The sequence below is a fragment of the Cloeon dipterum genome, chromosome 1 (genome assembly GCF_949628265.1).
Source record: "Cloeon dipterum chromosome 1, ieCloDipt1.1, whole genome shotgun sequence".
NCBI classification, from domain to species: Eukaryota; Metazoa; Arthropoda; class Insecta; order Ephemeroptera; family Baetidae; genus Cloeon; species Cloeon dipterum.
Window position 1 is genome coordinate 3,582,081 of NC_088786.1, and position 21,575 is coordinate 3,603,655.

At 41.4% G+C, this 21,575-nt stretch overlaps 1 protein-coding gene across 1 annotated transcript in view; it reads left to right on the top strand.

Annotated features, from left to right (window-relative positions):
• LOC135937016 (uncharacterized) overlaps positions 1-21,575 on the top strand; it is a 123,752-nt gene that overhangs the window by 42,017 nt on the left and 60,160 nt on the right. Inside the window, exon 3 of the mRNA XM_065480085.1 lies at positions 574-794. The gene's annotated coding sequence lies outside the window, so the exon portion shown is untranslated. The remainder of the gene's footprint in view (positions 1-573; positions 795-21,575) is intronic.

Genomic DNA, 21,575 nt, shown 5'->3' on the forward strand with positions numbered 1-21,575 from the left:
AGCTGAATATCTCAGTAAAAAGCTTTAAACGACACTTGCCATGCCTTTTTATTTAATATCCCAGGGAAAAATTTAAAAATTCTCGCGAGTTACATCATCCAGTTGTTGCTGTTCACAGAGAATCCGGTGGACACGTTTTCATTTTAAAAAAATTGCAAAAATCCCCAAACAGTAGAACATTTTTAAAAATTCAAATGTAAAAAAATTATTTTGAATTAGAATCGATACATATGTGCAACCAACAATTTCGAAGTTTTTAATCACCTTTAATTACTCTTTATTTCACTTTCCGCAATTTAAATAAGAATTTTCCTTTCAAAACGCTTTCCTAAAGCTTTCGACTCGGCAAACAAATCAGTGGTAATGGCAAAAACAGCAATTGGCACAGGAACGCTCGATTGGATGAGACCTTGGGAGATAGGTTTGCACGTCAATGAAGCTGAGTGGCATGTTTTGCGTGTGTATTTGTAAGTGAGTCGGTCTGTCAGACAATTTTCACGAGCAGACGCCTGATTTTGTCAGATCGGCGTCGGAAAAGTTTGAGCCTAATCCGGTGTGCTTGCTGTGTTTCAGGGCCCGGCGGTGCGTGTAATTGCCATCACGCAAATAATAATATTTCTCAGCGTGCGTCGTCGCGCGGCCCGAGCAGCGGGAGCTCGTGGGTGGCGGCACTCACAATCAGTCCCAGCCCAGCATTGCGAGCGCAGTCAGTCTGTTCTGCGGGGCGAGTGAGGAAGGTCCGGTCCCTGCCCAAGAGCCGAACCACACCACCACCTGCACGACACACCACCACAGTGAGTATACAGATTACATGCAGGCCTGCTTTAATTAAATTGCCAGCCTGGTACGACGAATAGACAATTTGGTTTAATTAAATTACATATTTGCGAACCGAGGGAAAAGATAAACATACATGATGCGCAAACAAACGTTGTTGAATGTGATCATCAAACCACCTGAAGCCCAACACATTGAATTTACCAAACTGCCTATAATATTTGAAATCGTCAGTTATAGTGTTCAAAAATACGTAATAGACTTTTTTATTTCTAAGAAGAAAAATCCAACCCTTTTCTATGAACTTAAATCTAAATTTAAAGATTCACGAAGAATTTAAGAAAGTCACCGAATTTTATTGGTTTTAAATTTGTCTTTTCAAAACATTTTAGATGATATAAACAAAGATATATATTCCGTTTTTAAAATTCTGTAGAAAACACATATGTAATATCATTTTGAGGTTAAATCAGTCTGTGCAAACAATAATCGATGTGTTCGAAGCCGCCAACAGATGGCGGCACATTATACTTTATATTTTAAGGCACTTTTGCGCGGCGACTTCAGACTCAATCTAGCTACTGTGCATTCTTCACTTAACATGCTTTCCTTTGACGTTCTGAAAACCAAATTCGGTTTAGCCAATAGCAGTATAATCGTGAAAAACCACTATTTTTAAAATAAAAAATCTTTCCAACGTTTCTACGCCGGATGGCTATACTGATTTTTGTTTTGAGCGCGTCTTAAAAAATTAATTCTAGAAGCAGAAATGCACAGCCGCGGGATTAAGTCTGAAATCGCAGAGGAAATACCTTAAGATCTAAGGTATACTGTGGCGCCATCTGTTAGCGGCTTCGAACATTAAAAGAGCTTACCCACTTGGTGAATTGCTCAATATTTTATTTATTTTGCCAGGCGCCTTAAGTGAGGCAACCACGTCATTCTTTTCATTTAAATCGATCCGAACGAGTTGAAATGACTGCATTTTTGAAAAAAATTTAATAGTTGATTTCAAAATAAACGTGTGCGAACAGCGACCGCAGGGAAATTTTGAAGAGAGATTGAAGGTGTGGGGCTGGCTGGAAAATGTGGGAAGCATGTTTTACGTTTTTTCTTAGATTTCCAGATAAAATCCTAGTTATATTTATCTTTTTACCGCTTTTGCAAATCGAAAATTATGTCAATATGCAAATACCTCTGAATAGTTGCTGCGCATTATCACTTTTTCCGGCCTGGATCGCTGCGAACGTCGCACGTGGAGCGGAAACGCAGTTTTCAAACACCTCAGCTGTTGTTTTCGCGAACTCGCGCTCTGTTTCGCTGTGTCAGAAGCTCGTTCATCGTGACATTCATTATGGCGCAGCGAAAACGGCTGAGTCTGCACTGCACGCAGAAAGGCGAATGAGTGAGAGAGAGAGAGAGAGAGGATTGGAAATGTGCGCACTTAAGACGAGCGTCTGAGAGCAGCCACGAGATCGTTTTCTTGCTCTTCGCTCGTGCTTTCAAATCCTTTTCAAGTGCTGCTGCTCTCTCTTAAGTTACAAGTGAGAGAATATTGCGTGATTATATTTCCGCTCGATTCCATCCCGCGCGTGATTTCATGCCACATACCGATTTAACATTTCATTAAAATATGTTAATTTGGATAATGAAAGATTACAATTTTTTACTTATTTTGCAGATTTCCTACATGAAACGATGAATAATCGATTGGGAAAATTTACTGAATTTTGCAAATACACGTTTTCTGCGACGTTCCCTCTTTCGGTCGTGTCTTTGTGCTGTCAAATTGGATTAGACGCACACCTGCTGGGCCAATCTCGTTCATGGCAAATATTCTTAAAAGCAAGCAAGACGAGCCAACAGAAGGAGCAAAGGAGAGAAAATAGCGAAAAGGAGGAAACAGCAGAAAGACTAGCAACTGCCAAAAGGAAAGCAACGCTCTTTAAAATTGGATTGGATCCGTTTTCTTTTCCACGAATTGGAATATACGACAAGAGAGTGGGTAGAGCAATACTAAATTTAATTTTTGGACTTTTTGCTCACGCAAGTATAACCTGACCGGAAGCACAGAGCTAAGAATGGGGTTTGCTTCCTTTTTGGTCCACGATATTTGGAAGGCTGGAACTGGAACTTGGTGTCAAAATGATTCACTTAATCAGTGATCAGACTCGTTGGTAAGAGGAAGCCAGTTTCCGTCTGTGCACTGATTCCAAGAAATACACGGGGTAAACGTCTCGACATAGCGCAACGAGCGAGTGTGTGACGATGAAAGCGATAAAAAGCGAGAAAACGAAGCCACTCCCGAGTGAAAAGTAGATTGGCACGCTCGCGGAAAACTAATTTAGCAGCACTGCTGAAGTCTTGAAAGCTAACTCTCGCACTTTTTTGCACCACTTTCCTCTCCTAGGAAAAGGCAAACATTTGTGTGCACGCGGCATCTCATCAAGAAGTATACGCTGCAATTTGAAATTATAATAGAGCTCGTGTCGGCCGCTCTCCAATGATAAATTCGCTCACGACGTCTTGGAAAAAACGCGGCAAATTATTTAAAGAAATGCAGCAGCAGCTAGAGAGTCTTTTCGAGTCTGCCAACCGTGACAGAGCTGCCCAGGAAGGGGCGAATCGTTCCGAGTTCGCTGAATAAATCCCGAATTTCCGTCTCCAGCAAGCTAGCTGCTGTTGACGCTTATGCTGCAAATGATGTGCGTAAATCTTTGTTATGCTTATGTATGTTGCACGTACGGACCAGTACAGACGCCGACATTGTGTTTATGTTAATGTAGGTTATTTCGTTAGACGATGTTTCGAATATTAACATTGATGCTTCTACGTTACAACAAATAAATCTTGATGTTTGTCTTTCATTCCTTTGATATTTCCCAGCATACCAGAAACATCCTTCCGTCACTCAAATAATTACATATATATTTCTTTGGGGAATAACGAGGTTGAAATGATGAAGACCGATAAATTCTGATGAAGAATTTTGTTGGTGTAATTGTTTACAGTTGAAATCGACCGGACGCTAATTAAGTACAAGAACTAAAATAGACCGCTACATTTCCTTTGTCGAATATCTCTGATGATGCCTCAACTCTCAAATTCTTGATTCATGATGAGTTCAGTTCGGTTCTGATATTTTAAAGAAATAATAAATGGTTTTGACATGCTGAAAAATACAATTTTTAAGCTAAAAATTCTGAAAATCAGATTTTTGGAATCGGCCTTCGCGCTAGCCATCAGGCGCTGGACAAAAAGAGCGGCCATATTTAGTAAAATTTCATTGTGACGTCATGACTATTTGGGGTGGCAAAGATCAGAATGCATTAATTGTCAAATTGATTGTAGGATTTTCATTGGTTTGTAAACCAAACAATTGTCATGGAATGTGTCCTTAACATCAGAGGACATGACACTAATAACGTCACGAAATATACCAGCCCGTTGGCTCGCATTGTTAAGGCATTCTCAGGAGTGTCTAAGCAATGGGAGGTATTTGAGCAGTTCGGAGATGGCAAAAAGTGGTTAGTTTAGTGACTCGAAATGCTCAAATTGCTCAACGGGCTGGGAGGCGACTCGCTACTTGCTGGTTTGCACCTTTCCAGCATGCGTGATTTGTGGCTTCAAGGGACAAATGTCTAGCGTTTCAATGCAGTCCTCGGTGCGGAGGCAAGTGACCCTTCAGTGGGCTGGGTCCCTGTGCGGCCTGGTGCACCCATGTTATCCGTTCTAGGGGTGGATTACGGCACCGTTTTTTAGCTCGACCTTGACAGAAAATGGCAACGCTGGGCATAAGTCTAGCATTGTACAGTGTTTCAAGGTCGAGCTAAAATTCCGTGCCGTTATCCGCCCCCATCCGTTGGCGGTGTTATTGGCACCAGGGTTTCAGCATTCGTGCCAGTGCAGTGCGCGCCCTTCCCGGTTCTCGGACAGGGATAAAAAGAGCAAAAAAATGGCCGCTCTTTTTGCCCGGCGCTTGACAGCTAACGCAGTGGTCGATTTTAACAATTCAAATAGCAATCTAACTTTCAAAATATTATCTCCAAATTCCAAATTTTTTTTACATACATGTAAGATTGAACGGCATCATCGCCCTTTTTACTCGCAAAAGATACGATTGCCAATTAGAAACCCAAGATTCGTATACATACATATTATATTGATCTGAAGTGAAGACAAGCGGCAATTTTGAACGCAATTCAGTCGCAGGGATGTTGAGTCAAGTTTCTGATCCTAAAGGAGTTGAATTGAATGCTCCTCCTTAGCTAATTACGCCTCGTAATGGAGCCCATTTCAATTATCGAGCGAAAATCAATCGAGCTTTCTTCGGCTCGACGCGGAGACAGCGGAAAGGAGGATATTTGCTCTCTCGAATAACTTGATACAATTTCCCATGTGCAGAGCAGAACCCACACAAACTCTGACACGGCTGTGCTGCGGAATAATAACATAATAATCGAGGTGAAAATTCAATTTGTCTGGCAAATCAGGCGAGAAATTCGGCGCGCGTGGCAGCGCCGTTGCGGCCCTTTCGGTGCTGTGCTGCATTCCAATGCTGGCAAAATGTCTCTCGCGGGGTGCACGCGGCCAACCGAGCACATCAGAAATCGTGTGCATGGAAAAACACAAAGCCCAGCGTTTACTGCTCCTTTCAATTGGCTCCTTTTCTTTCAAAACCGTTTTTGCGATTGTTATCATCATTTGGAAAAAATTCTTTTCTCTTGTCAAATTTTTATAAAAACTAATGAAAATATACTGCAGCGAGCATTATTTTTTTCTTCCAGATTCAGATTCGGAACTTTTGTTTTTTAAGTAATTTTACTTACACGTTGGCTCGCATTGTTAAGGCACTCTCAGGAGTGTCAAAGCAATGAGAGGTATTTGAGCAGTTCGGAGATCTAATACTGGCTACCCAATGTCAGAAATGGCAAAAAGTGGTTAGTTTAGTGACTCGAATTGCTCAAATTGCTCAACGGGCTGGGAGGCGCACCGGCGCCGACTCGCTACTTGCTGGTTTGCACCTTTCCAGCATGCGTGATTTGGCTTCACGGGACAAATGTCTAGCGTTTCAATGCAGTCCTCGGTGCGGAGGCAAGTGGCCCTTGAGTGGGCTGGGTCCCTGTGCGGCCTGGTGCGCCCATGTTATCCGTTCGCGGTGTTATTTGGGACCCGGGTTTCAGCATTCGTGCTAGTGCAGTGCGCGCCCTTCCCGGTCCTCCGGTCCTCGGACAGGGATAAAAAGAAAAAAAAGAAAATACAAGGCTGGCTCAAAAAATACGTCATTATCGCCTCTAAGGCTACCGTGTAGGCACAAAAAACTGTTTTAAAAGTACTTGGAGACGCTCTTCCACGTTATAACAAGCACGTTACACTTTGCAATTTGCTAAACCCCATTTTCGCACTGCTCTTCCCAGTTCCCAGTTCAGGTTTTTATTAATAGCAGACACTCTGATTGTGAGCAATTTTCTGGATTTTTCCGCGGCAACCCTTTCACTGTTCACTTAAAGCTCCTGTTAAACTACATATATTTTCCGTTTGCGCGGTATAAATTCGGAGTACTTCCGTCTTTTTCCCATTGAGGATTAGATGATTTTTTTTGCTTTTTTTTATCCCTGTCCGATTTGTTTTAGCGTAGTTTACAATTACCTTATTTTTGTTTACATCATCACAGAGCCTCGTCGAATTATTTCTGTTGAATCGTCAGCAAACAAAATTAACGTAGCATCACAAATTTGAAGCGGAAAGTCATTAAGTAATTAACTAGTAAAGCAATTTGGGCCCAGTAAAAGTATGATAATGGTACATGGTTCGATTCGTCTCGCTGAGCAGATTCCAAAAAGCACAAGTTACCTGAAATGCGACCACTTTTAATTAACGGGTAATTAATAACATCAACACATCGCAAAAAGATCAATCGCAATTAATCCTGCCTGTTTATACTCTAATGGACATTCCAGAACTTTGATGCGAGGAAGGAAATTCGTTTCCATTCAACTATCGAATCCCTTATACCCTTAATTGACTTGCGGATAGAGGTAAGCCTTTTTTCTCTCTCTTTCCCCTATAAACAAGTCTATGTTAGGCCTTATTTCTTATTTATCTTTATTTGCAGTGTATTTGGGAGCAAATCCGGTAGGGAATGGACAAGTTCGGCTCGGCTCGAGCAGACACTTGGGTATGCGTGTCACGCGGAGTGAGGCACAAAACACCCCGCTCCCCGGCTGCGCGTCTTCTTCTCGAGTTTGCCGAAATTCCGGTTGCAGCGGCGCCGTATAGACCGGTTTGGAGTGACGTGCCGGATTATTATGCCCGTTGCTCATAAGCACTCACTCCTGATAACCACCCGTCCGCCCGAGAAACACAACAAGCGCAAACGCAAAAGCAACAACCGCAAACCACCACCACCGCCGCCGCCGCCGCCGCGCCTTTGATGCCAAGAGCTCGACAACAAATTCGCTCTTCGTGCGGTTTTTTCGCCGCTCGCTCAGCGCAAAATGGAGGCTTTGCTGCGGCATTTAAAAAATCCCTTCCGTGCGTGCCATAGCGGAGGCTTTGATGTCTTTTATTGTTTGGGCCAGGCCCGGACTTCATAAAGAGTTATTCGCAATTGGGCTCGTCGTTTCCATGCCGGAACCACTGAGACGTCCGGCTCTTCCTTTTATTTTCAAAATATGACGTGCCAAAGGACGGAAAATCAACAACAAGCAAATTTTCATATTTTTTCAATAGTTAAGTGGAGATGTGTTGCCTTCATAAATATCTGATAAATTCGTCTCCAAACTACGCTAACAAACAAGCGGTAGGCATTCACTGTCTCCTTATTGATAAAACACGATTTATTTCACAATTTAGGGAACGTTTCCTCGAAATTCACACACCATTGGATTGATCCTAACGAGAGGAATTGAAATCGAGCAAAAAATCACAGTTGACCGTTAAACTTTTCGAGACATCTTTTATTGTAGATTAAATAATTATTCAAACTAACAATTTTAGTTAACTGTTAACACTAATTCCAATTTTTTCCCCTAAATCACGATTAAACCAAATTTATCTGGTCAATCACACCTCCATGCTCCCTGCAGATTACTCCCCCTTACAACAATTCAATGCAACAAGCTTCAAAATGCGAAAAAAATGAAGCGCGACACCTAAATTTTCATATTTGCACGAATAACGAAACAAATGTTTGAATTAAATCTGGCAGGTTTTCCTCGTGTTGGCTTCAATGCATATTTGCGGCTGTTATACAATTGCCACAGTCGTGCGAGAGCGAGAAATACAGAGGCAAAGTGGGCTCCACGTACGCATATAACGAAATTATGCTGCTTCAGGCGCGTGTGTACCAATTTATACCAAAGGTATAAATTTGAATTTCCGCCCACCGCTGCCTGGCGTTTGACCGAGACTGGCTAAAATAATTGTGTGTCGACTGGCGACAAAGCTTTCAACTCTCTGCTTCGAGGTAAAAAGGTAAAGAGCGAGGGAGAGAGTTTGCATAAATGGAACTGCTGTTGTTGATTAGGAACCCGTGAAAATTGCTATACACACAGATCCAACGCCCACTCTCGTTGCCAAAAATTTGGCACGTAGTATGTACTTTGTTATATATACACACCAGCTTGTGTTTGATGTCTACTGGGGATCAGTACGTACTCGAAAAATGGTCAATTTTGGTACAAATAAATAAATCCAAAATTAATAAACTTGAAAAATTGTTGTTTCCTACCATTTAATCACCCTTTTGACTCGTTTTGTTAAAGCATTCTCAGAAGTGTCACAGCAATGCGAGATATTTGAGCATTTCTGGAATCTATTACTGGCTACCCAATATCGCAGAGATGGCAAAACGTGCTGGTAGGAGGAGCCACTTGCTGGTTTTTGCACCTTTCCAGCAGCTTTAGGGACAAATATCTGGTGTTTTCAATAAAAGACATCGTTGCGGGAAGGCAAAAAATGGTCGCGATTGACTCCTTTCCGGCCCAATGTTCTCCACTCCACGGTCATATTGGGACCTAGTGAGTTCATAGCTCACAGGAAGTGTCGAGTAAAGTTTCTAAAATAATAAAAAAATCTGTCGTGCAGTGAGGCGTTGTTTTTTTTTAAAATACATAGTGTAACTTTGTCTCAGGCAACGACGCCGATAAAGACGGTGTGCAAAATCAGACAGAACTTTTTTTATATTTCCTGGGTTTCAGGTGGCTGTGGTTTTAGCATTTTCATCGCGTGTTTGCCTTTGGCGCATTGTTATCAAATTACCAGCATGCTGAAACAACTCGGTATGCGCTGGGAGACCGAGAATTACGCGTTTTTCCAGAACGGCCAAAATTTGGGTGAAAAAAGCAGAGAAAGCGCGAGAGCTGCCAAGTTATTTCCCGCAGCCTTTTAAAAAATACACGCTCGCAGCAGGAGGTCGACTGGCCGTCGACGCGAGCGAGCGAGTGTTTCATTTCGCCCCGTGCGGCCGTCTCTCTGCTTTCGCTAATATTGATATCCAGTTGCGCGCCATGGCAACGTTAACGTGCTAGAAAGAGGATAGATTTCCACGCTCTGCTTTTTCATCAGCTCGAATTTTTTCCTGCAGCTACCCGACGAGTTGTCCAGATGATTTATTCCGCAATGTCAAGTTATAATGAGATGGAATTATAACCTGACTGTGTTTAATCAATTTGTGCTGCGTTAACGATTCTCTACTTGCCATGAGCTCCTGTCAACGCATACGAGCTTGTTGTTTGTAGTTAGGATAGTTAGAGGTTCCAGCCAGCCGCACCAGCCGGCAACCTTTGGGTCACGTCGGCAGCCGCTAAAAGGTCAAAAATTAAAAAGTGCAGAAGAAAAAATGTCTTTCGTTAAGCACTACATATCAAACATCACGTGTAAAATGTTGTCAGCCACGCCAGTCGCCCCTTTATTCTCGCGGCTGAGACCTCTAATTATTGTTCCTCTCCTTGGAGATCAATATCGAATCAAACGACGGCAGGTGTATAACTAAATTTTTAAGAAGTGAAAGGAAAAATTGGCTCGTTGAAACATCGTCTTGAGCAAACTTTGCAAACTCTGTCAGATTAGGCAGCAGCGTTAATTGCTCTCTCCAAGTGAACAATAACTTTTGCACTCCATTGTTTGACGGAATTAATTAACCGGCGGCCACTTTGCACGCGGCACATCAAAGCCTGACTTTGGTAATTGCCCTTTCTTTCTTTCTTTCTGGAAAGATCATCAGCTTTCTACAAATTGGATCGAAATTCTAGTGCTATGCTCTCAACACGTATATAGGAAAATGGTAAAAAAGCAAAATGTAGTCAAATAATTTTCAATTCCAAACATATTTTTATTTTGTTTCGTTGCTTACTCTAGTTAAAAATTTCCAAAATGGAAATGTTCTCAGTTTGTTTTTAAATAAAAATTCGGTTATTATAAAAACGTCAGAAAATTCTTTTGTTTTTTTTGCAAAATAACTAAAAAAAGATTGCGAAATAATTCCATTGGGGCATTAGGTGTCGCTTTTGCTGGTTGCAAGTGCGGGCGGCTCTGTTTCGTCCGCGCCGGCTAATGTATTCTCATGCATAATTTGGAGCAGTCGGTCGGTGGGCCGAAGGAGGAGGCGCGTTGCGGCGCGCATAATGAACTGCATTTGCTTCGATCGCGCGCGAGAGATCCGCTTGACCCCAATCAACCCCCCGCAAAAGCACTCACACCGAGGACCAAAAAGGGTCGCCGTGATTGGCCTAAAAGATGGACCGAAAATTGCTAGCTTCCACCCGTCGGATCACTAGTTCATCTTAAACAAGTAGTTTTCCTTCTCAACCCTCACAATTAGTCAAAATTAAAAGCATGTTAGAAAGGGCAACCCTTCAAGCAAACAAGAGAACTACTTAATTCTTACTTCGTTTAAAGATTTAAAAATCAAATCTGAATTCAGGTAGAAAATCATTTTTTCTCCTTTTTCAATATTTTTAGTACACGTGTTCTTGTTGTTTTAGCTTATGTTTCTCGAACAAAAATTAATATTTCTAATAATTGCTTTCGTGTGTTATTAATTTAGGCCCAGTCTCTACGACGCAATTTCCTCATGCCTCGTTCCCATGGTCGAATAAGCCGGTTCACCCTCCTTCTTTCCAGTTTTGGAGAGCCCTCGAAATCTCTTCTGCTTGTGGATAAGCACCTTTTCCCTCGCAGTTTGCAGCATTCTGAGAGAGCCGTTCGATTGAAAATTTGTTTTTGTTTCCGCATCCCAGCACGGCCATATACCGGATCGTGCTGCAAAAAAAACACAAAAGAAATTTATCCACACTGTGTTGATGATTATCAAGCTGCCGCCGATCTCATCGTATTGAATTGTTCCCGTTCGCACTCAAAACTGCGTGAATGGAAGCAAAACGCACATTTCGATCCGCATTCAAAATCCGTTGTTTTTGTTTACTTGGACCAAAATCAGCGGTTCTAAATGGTTTTGTTCCGGAGTAGCTATTGAAAGCCAACCATTTTTTATGGGGAAAAAGCAAAGAGTAAACAGTGTTGTACATATTTAAAGAGGGCTGATAATGCAAAATCCAGGAAAATCATCCGTATTTATAAACAATGCATTAAACTGTCTTGGAAGTCAAAATTATCTTGTGAATATTTTTCAGTTAAGTGGTTTCAAGATGTCAGAACTATATTACGAGTTAATTTTTATTGGCCAGATCCACGCCTCTGTAATTTAAAATCCAAAATTTTAACTAATTTCAAACTTAGAGCCATTTCAAATTACAAGTACCTTGTTGAGACATCGACCAGATTTCATTTTCGAAATGAAATTTCATTGCGATGAAAATTTGTGTTCAACAACGTAGTTGAGAACACTTTGGGCCGCATCACTGAGCTAAACGAGGCATTAATTGCATATTCCGGGCGCGAATTTGTGTGCCGGTGAATTTGCATAGCGGTTCGGACTGCAAATGGCTCATATTGTGCCCGGTGTCCGTCGCTTAATTAGTCGCGGCAGCACGGAGGTTGCGCGGCCGGAGAGAAAGCATTATCTACTCGCACCGCAAGTCACGCTTTCGCAAGCAAAAATGGTCTGCCCCGTAGACAAGTTAATTGAGTGAAAGAGTCCCTTTCGCTTCTAATGCGAATTTATTGGGCGCAATGAGGCAGAAGCGGCGCCGCATAATTAGCCCAACGATGTCCCCGGCGTGTGCGAGCAGCGCACGCGGTATTTAATGAAATCAAGATCTCGTCGCGCTCTGACCTGCCTACTGCCTACCACATAAAGCAGCTCGTCGCTGATCTTATTACGAAAGGGTCAGACCTAATTTGGAAGGCGCAAACGCTTTGATTTTCATAAAAAATGTCCTTTGAATAAAGATGCAGTCGCTTGATCAGGGGCTTCAGGAATGTCCCAATTTTTCTTTCATGAAAAACTTGATGATTTTTTACAGTAATTAAGAGTAAAATTTTCGTGTTGACTGTCAAAACCTTAAATTGAAATTATCGCAAGAAACAAGTGGGCCGCCACACGGGCGCTATGCGCCCCAGCCCTTTGGGCAACTCTCCGTCAAGGCAAAAATTGACCAAAAGCCCTAAATATAAGCGTTGACGTCGGCAAAAACGCACAAAAACAGTCATTAACCGGATCCCAGGCAATGCGCGATCTGAGGAAGGTCGGTTACAGGCAATGGTAAAAAAATCGTCGTCGAGTATCGCAAATTGTGCTGAAAATAGAGCATTAAAAACCTACCTGGGAGTGGATCTCAGGTCGGGGTATCCTGGAAAAGGTTGTTAAGGTAACCCAGGTCGAAGCGCCGCGCAAAACCTGTCCGATGAGGGGTCGTGGTCGACGATCGGACGAACGGCCGAATTTAAACTAAAATAAAACCATTTTCGCCTGTGAACATGTTAAACGTCGCGCAAAGCCAAAAGACCGTAAGAAATTAATTTTAATTTTTCTATGGAGGCGAAAATTTGTTGACTGTTAAAATGTTCAATTGGAATAATTATTGCAGGGAAAATTTAAGCTCGTCGAAGAGCTAAAGTAATTTTTAATTCTATATTATTAATAATACAACGTGTTTTTCTTTTATCTATTTTTTTAATAGAGCAGTTAAGTCAAATACGGTGAGCTGAAAGAAGCAATCACTTTGATCGGGATTTTTGCAGCCCATCGAAAACAAAACCCCATTGGATGTTGGAACGCTGATACAACCTTTCTTAAAGGCTGGCGATAAACGTGCCTGCGCTACTGGGTGCGTGTGCACAAAAAAGATAATACAGCGCTGATAAAATGCCTTTCGAGCGCAAAGAGCGCTGGAATTTTTAAGCAGCACCCACTTACGAGTTAATCCCCGCCGAGCGAGAGTAAAATATTAAGCGCGGCTCAAAGGTAAGGATTAGAATCAGGAAGAGCAAAAGAGTGTTTCCGCGCTGCCTGTCCCGGCATGTGCAAAATTAATCCACCCCACTGCAAATCTAGCAAGTCTGTCCGGTTTTTCCACGACTGTTTTTTTTTCTAGAAATGTCTAGTCTTTTCCAGATTTTAGATAGTTCATGTAATTCAGTAATACATGACAGCAAAATGCAGCTCAAAAGCTTCGCGCTGAACAAATATCTTCAAAATTTATATTTCTTTAAATTTCTGGAATGATGATATTATTGGAAATTAATGAGGGTTAGTTTTAGATTAACATAAATTTTAAGTTTTCTATTTCATCTATTTTTTGGAGCAGTTCCTTCTGCACTGCAAAAGGACACGGACTGACAAAGACAAGGCTTTACCTTGGCCCGAAAAAAATGCAAACAAAGACCACGTTTAATTAATCAAGGATGTTTTTTTAACTTGGCCTTTCACCAATTTAAAATTTGAATGGCTACAGTTTCCTCGTGAGTATTTTCCAAACATTGACAGTAAAAAAAACAGGTTTTCACGCTTTCATAATGAAGGGTGGATATTATATTTCTGGGAAAATCTCTGGACAGTCTATATGTTACCAATTTTCCACCATTACACGTGAAACCAGTGGCAAATAATATTTGTTTCCCGCCGCGGCGATTGTCTATATGCAAAGGCATTGCGGCAGTGAATAATTAACAGCTTTTAATTCCGAAGCAAGGGATTATTAAAAAAGCTGGGTGTGTTCTGCGTTAATCGCGCCAAATTACCAACGCGAACAAAAAGCAGTGTATAATTGGTGCTTTGCCAGATTTGCGCGCAGAGCAAGAGCATGGCCTTGTTTACTTGATAGGCCGGCGCAAGAGCAGTGTATCGGGGAGGGAAGCTTCCCTGCCGACGCATATTTCGCGTGCCGCTGGCTGTAAATGCGCCCAACCACCAGGGTAAAGTCAACAAATTTAGTGCCGGTGTTTTGGCCAAAAATACAACTGCACCTTGCCTGCGCGCGCGTTAAGCCAAATATATTGTACGTGTGCGAGCGAGCCATTAAAAGGGAGTTTATAAAAATATCGCCTTCGGTGCGCCTTGTTTTTACTAGCTCTGTGCAGTGCTCTGCTCTCGACATTATAAACACGGGTATAAACGGTCGGTGTCACACCAACCCTTCTTTTCTTGCTACAAACAATCTCAAGAAATTTGTACCGATCAATAAGACGCATGACCATCTTCGGGACACTAGAAATATGTAGTCCGTGATAAATTTTTAGATGTTATTCTTGCAGTCTAACAAATGTGCATGAATCAGGAATTTTTTGAGCATTTTTAAATCGGTTGTTATCTGCAAAACGATAACTTAATTTCGAGAAACTCTTAATTTGGCAATTTTGTGTGCTAATGCAACGATGAAAATTATTTATCAACCTTTATATGTAAAAAATCGTTTGTTTTTACTAGAGGTTTCAGCCGCGAGATATAAGGCGGTGGCTGGCGGAATCAACTTAGACGAATTTATTGCCCGGTGGTGGCGGCTGGCCATTTTCACCGGCGGCTGGCGCGGCTGACAACATTTTAACGTGAACTTTGATAGTGCTTATATTTTTTAGACATTTTTTTCTCCTGCACTTTTTAATTTTTGACCCATTTTCACCGGCGGCTGGCGTGGTTAGCGCAGCTTAGCCAGATTCACGGCGGCTGGCGGATGCTCACGTGACCCAAAATTTGCCGGCTGGCGCAGCACAGCGTGGCTGGCTGAGACCTCTAGATTGTACGCACCCCTCTCTATTTTTTTCCTCAGGTAAATAATTATTTTGAAGCAAAATTGGTGGTTAAATAATGGACCGAGGCAGGCATCATCCAAGTCTCGATATATGCAGCTTATTGTAGGGGATGATTTGGGTGGCGTTGGCGTGGCTGGTGCTGCAGCGCCAACTTTATCGTGCGTGTAATGAAGCAGCTGGAAAACAAGGCGCACGTTTTCTGATTAGACCCGAAAGAGATGCAGCCGCGCTTGTCGCCACACGAAAACAGCCAGCCACGGGATTATGTAAATTGCAGTCAATATTTGAAAGCTCAAAATTTATCCACACAGGCTTGTTTGTTGTTGTTGCGGAGGCTTAGGCAATATTAAGCGCCGCCGCCGCCGCCGCTGCCTCCATCCTTACGCCACGCAAAAACACACATATCGCCGCCGCCGCCGCCGCCAAGGCACCTGCGACCTCTCTCACAAAGACAACGGCTGTTTTTCTCCCGCTCTGTATTGGCTTCGCTTTTTCTCTCTCTTGACTGTTTTCCTTCGCCCGGCAACCATATAATTGCTGAGCAAAGTAATGATTTTTCCTATTATTTTAGCATTATCCCCCTAAATGTTTATCATTTATGTTAGTGAATTTTTTCTCTGAATTCGTCAATCATCAGCTATTTTGTATGCAACTGATTGAATATTTAGTCAAAATCTCCTGAACTTAAAAAATCGTGAAACAGACGGTCAAACATTTGCTGATTTGTTAAAACTGTTTTGTTGTTTTTGGATTGAATAAAAAAATTCATTATATTTAATATTTATTTTCAAGAACAGCTTCCCTTTTAATATTCATCTTGCACAGTTTTTACTAATTTGACCCCTAAAAACGAGTTACGTGTCATTTTTACGGCATTTTCATTGCAAAAAAGTAGCTTTAAATAAATCAAGTAACGTGACAGTTTGCAATTTTGCTTGTTGGCACAACTCAGCGCATTTTGCGAAATATTCTCCGGCCATCCTTCAAAACAAATCAATCAAATGCGTACATGCACACTTTGTAAATGAAAATAACAAAAATAAAAGGGGGAGATGCAATTACTCTCGGCGTGCGCGCGTTGATTGATTACCATGTTTACTGCAAAAGATGAAATTGCACATTGCAGATAATGGAAAGAGTACTGCATGCACTTTGCAGCTCGCGCCACTTTTTCAGCGCATAGGCCGGGAAGGAGAAAAGCGCTTAATCACGCCGAATTCTCTCCGCGGGGTTGCTTCTGATCCGTGAGAATTCTCGCTCCCTACGGATGAATAAACCAATCTGCAAGACCACCAGCAAGACATGAATTTGTTTCAAACTTTAGAGCTTGCATATAATTTCTCAGAAAAATGCGAATGGATGTGCGATACCAAAAATCGATTATATTTTATGATCATTTTAACGCAAGTTGGTAATTAATGTGTTTTTTATTATACCTGCAAAACCAGTATATTGATAATTTATTCTGGAGTTTAGCTGAAAAATTCAGTAAAATCGTCAATTCAGATTTTCCAGCGCTCAGTGACACGTGACATTTTCAAGGGAACTCCATTTTGAATATTCCGGGAGCTATTTCGCCCTCTTTCAGTTGTTGCTATTTCTTAGAGAATCCGGTTGACGTGAAGTGATAAGAAAATTTTAGAATTATCCTTAAAATTTACTAGTTTTTCCAACGGTACTCTTGTAGAAATATATTTTTTATCGTTTTCAAGTGAATAAGAAACAAAGGATCATTCACCATTCCATTCACTGATGGCGAAATGACGTGATAACCTTTTTCTCTAAATTTCCCGAATGTTCCTGAAAGCTGTTAAAATAACTGAACATATTGGTAAAAATATTGAATTTCCCACGGTTTGCGGGTCACCTGCTATTGAATTAAAAACCGAGGAAATACGCGTCCATTTTTGGAAATTCCAGCAAGTAAAAATTTACATTCAAAATATTTTGCGATATTTTTAAACAAGCGCAACCAACAACATAAACAAACAAAAACCCTGGCAAACGTGCGAATTTTAAAAATTTCATTATTCTCACTGCGGACAAAGAGTGTTCAATATCCGACATGCGTAATAAACTGTTGTCAGTGCAGCGCATAATGAAATCGGTGTTTGATCTTGGGCACCCTCGACTCGACTCTGCGATGGATTGCCGCCCTGCTGGTTGTGCGGGCGAAATTAATTCGAGCTGCCGAGCCATAAACGCACGATCCTGCGCTTGATTACGCGGCCTGACCCTTTTATGTGTGGTCGTCAAGTTCAAGTAGGCCCTCTTGGATTCGCATACCATCTGGCCCGCAGCCTTGCCTTTAGCCAACGCGATGACAGACCGCATCACATGCAAATTAACAGCTCCGGGAACGCGCTCCCTCGCAAAACACTCACCTTTTGCCCCCCTTTTGCTAAAACTCGTAATTTGCTTTTCACCCGGGGCTGGCTGAAACACAAATTATTTGAATTCGGATGAAGAATTGTTTTTTCAACTGAATAGTCAAAATATTATCAATCCTGAAAAAATATCCAGTTTGAAAATGATACATCTCTGTCGGATTGTTGAACATTTCCGCAGCTGACGCACCCATTTTCGGTTCGTTCTATATTTTTTCTCGCTGAATACCCATTTTAAACCTATTTTTTTAATTATTTTGTGAAATTGGCTACCGTAAAAAAGTGAACTCATCAGATTGAAGTTAAAAAAATCCCAGCAGCTCTGTATTTATTTAACCAGCCACGATTTAGAGGTAAAGTGTGCGATGAACTGGTAACGTGAAATTAATTTGCTATTCCAAATGCCAATTTTGTTTGAATTTGACAAGTGCGTGCATGGTCGGAGAGCGTAAACACGCGCAAACATATACATGAATATTTTGTTAGACACTCGGCGCTGCTTATATTGCTAAATTGCGCTTGCGAATATCACGCGATATTAAATTGAACAGCTGGAACGGAATGCAGCCTCTCAAAAATTTAGTGTTTTCCGACGGGCCAAGGAGTAAACAGGGCATTTCAGCGCCTCGGCGAAGTAACGAATTCCAGCTTGATAATGGCCCGTGAAGCTAATTTAATAATATCCTCTTCAAGACTTGCCGGCCGAAATTGCTCTTGAAATTGCTCAAATCATTCGGGCTAATTAACTTGATAATCAAAATAATTGCTGTAATTCAGAGCAGGGGAAAAATCGACGCAGGCTTCCCGCGGGGAAAATGAGAGCTTATTGAAAATTCGGCTTTACGATTATTGCCACGCAGTCAGGTAGGTAATGAAAAGCCGCGTGCGTGCGGCCCGTTGATAAGACGCAACCCCCTCATTAAGGGCCTAATTGCTTATTGATTCTCCACACCAACTTCAATCTGCTCTGTGAATTATTCTAAATTGCCACGATCGAATCTCTCACAATGATTATTTAACAATTTGAATAACAGGTTGCTTCTCATCAAGCAAATTTACTCTCATGAAATTGCAATGTTGTGTTTTCTTGCGAAAGGAAACTTGACAATGTATACTTCCAATTCTATTAAAAAAGATAGATTCTCTTCAAAATATTAATGGGCCCGAATGCCTTAAAATTATTTATTTTTCGAACGCAAAAACAAACTCGAAGATGAGAATCATATTTTTTATTTTACTTCTTGATTTGTTTAATTATTTTTTATAATTTTCACTTGATATACATTCCACTAAATTTAAAGAGTGCCCCCTGTTCTTGCAACTTTTTTAAAAATAGACCAATTAACAACTCCCCAATGGCGTGTTTTAGGTGTGAAAATTTTTTAAATCAATCAACTAGTTCATCATTTGCAGTGCATGAAATCATTTGCTGGGGCTGAAAATTTAATCGGCAGTGACAAGAGGCAGATTAATATTTGTCAAAGTGTCACATGGATGTAAAAATCACATTAATTGAAAATGAAAAACCGAGAGATGAGTTAACCCATAAAATGATTGTTCGGCTCGCCTGAAAAAAAATCCGTCCGTGCGACAGCAATTTCCCAATTCCCAGCTCAGCACAGCACACGCGCGGCGCATTCGAACGAGGCAAATCCGCGTGTGACGCGCACTCCGAAATTGGATCGCTCAGCGTTGACAATTAATTAAGCGACGTGCGAATGAGTGTCCGCGAACGTTCTCGCGTCAATTATTCGAAAAGATTACCAATTCAGCACCCAATTTTAATTCGAAAATTTCCTGCTCTATTTTACCATTTGAATTATTTTTGTTTATTTTGTCCGTTCGGTTTTTCCGGGCCAATAAGGGGTTTCCCGCGTTTTCAAACACACCTTTATTGTTCTTGAAAAGAAAGGGGAAAGAAAACATTTTTGCGGCAAACGAGGTCGACCTTGTGTACATATATATTTTCAATTCGCGCGCGCGGCATTATTGGATTCCCAAGATGGCATTCACGGCTGCTGATTCCGGCGTCTGGAATTTCAATAGGCCGCTTTGCGCACACGGATATGAGATTACGAATCGTAGAATTCATATTGCTCCATTCAGTTCCGGCACTGCTGCTGCTGCTGATGCATATAAACACCGAAGAATATTCGCGTTCGCCGCTGAAATTTTCGCGGAATGCGACAAGACTCTCGGCGAACGGATTCCCGCAGCCGGCTCGACAGGCCGGACCGACCGGTTGCCTAAATTCGCTTTCGCTCCCCCACGCAGCACGCTATTGTTTCCTGCGCTGATTTACCAACTGAGCTGTGGCTCTGGCATGACCTCGTTTTACTTTATCAACGTCCAGTTGCAGTTCCTTCCAATTGCCAGAGCTGAGATAAAGTTATATGCGCTCTGCTCTAGTGCTGCACCTGCTGCTACTCACAATCAGCTGCTCTCCAACGGCTAGCTTCAATAAGGAATTTCTATACTAAAATGAACTGTCGGCAGTTTCTTAAATTAATAACTAAATTGCTTGAGAACTGGCGTGGTCCAGATTTTCCCGACAGACATATTTTTTACAAAATTTGCTTGTCATGGCTATCGCTTTGCTTTCTGTAACAATGCAACTTTCCATTATTAACCTAACTGTAGCAGATGTAATTTCTGTGGCGAGAGATGCGGAAAATATCATATTCAAACGTGTACGGCAAGAAAATTGACTTTGAGGGAAGCTTAAAAATATGTAAAAATTGACAAATTGTGTAGATTTAAAATTGTTGCACGCATAAAATCTCTAATTAAATTGCTTGTATTTCTGTTGATTTCATCCAGGAGAAAATTTTAAGAGACACTTTTAAAGTGGACATGTACTGCAGTTATGCAAAATTAATTGGCATGCTAGTGAAGCGATGAGCATCAAATTTCTCATTTTTGTAAAATCGTGTTTATTTCGCCAGGAGGGACATTTATCACATAATTCGTGATGAGAGGAATCGAAATGAAACGAAGAATAACTGAGAAACCGTTTAATTTTCCGATTATTTAGCAAAATCTGTTACTTTTCTAAATACGTATTTAAATTAATGACATCACCTCAGGTTTAAAACTGAATTGCGTCCTCTAGTTCTTCCAACTGTTGAATACTATGCCAAATCCTCATTTAGCATTCATCCTCAATTTTCATTTATGCAGCTATTGTTGCGCAACGCTCGCTCAAATGGCTGAATCTCTGGGGTGCATGAGTTTGCTAAAATTAGGTACTGTTCATAAACTTTCGCAAACGCTTGCAGCTCACTGTTGCTTCGAATATCCTGGAGGAATGAGCTGAAGGCATTTCAGTCTGTTTAGGGAATATTAACAAAGCCATTTCAAATTGGAGAGGGTATCACGCTCTATGCCAAATAATTATTTCACTTTCTTGGCTGTAACTTCCAATAAGCACCACAGTTGATATTGTCACCGCGGTTTTTTTTATTTTAATTAGTAAATAAAATGTAATTATACTCCGATGCACCTAATCTAATTTCAAATAAAACCCATAATAATTAATCAGATTTGTGCAAACTTTTGCAAGTACAAATAATCTTTGAGAGAAGTGGCAAACTGTTTGTATCGAGGCTCTTTAAAGCCACAGCGCAACAGGCAACGCATTGTACGCATTAGCCATTGCGCTTTCTCTGGCAATCGCAGTGCTGTGCTATCAGCACACAATGCTCGAATAATGGAATTTTCTTTCGGACCATCGCCCAGGCTGCACGCACGTGGAAAGCGGTCCTTTGCTTCGCGCCAGACAAATCGAAATAACGGTGACGAGCGAGCTGCGTGCAAACAATTATTATGCCTCGTAATGCGGGTGCGATTGCCGTTTATCTTTGTGAATGAGAGTGGCTGGAGCAGAGCCAAGTGGACAAAATGTGTTCGTTTTCGCTTCTCCTGCCGACAGAACGGGTTATTATTGCATTACTTCGGCAAGAAGGCCTCTATCCTCGTGCGATTTAAGTGGACCTCTATTTTCATCACTGCTCAATGCATTTTGACTTGTAAATCAAAGTTTCAAGAAACTTTAATTGCCAATATTAATTTACTTCATGTCGACGAACCCCTTCAGACGCATTTACTATACTATACTATTGTTGTTTATTCTCACAAATTGTCATATACATTCATGTTAAAGCACGTCATTAAAAATATAATAAGCATGTGAGAAAAGGCAGCACTCCTGGCAAACAACTTACGAAAGCCCTGTCCAGGAGGACAGAGCCGGAGTAGGCC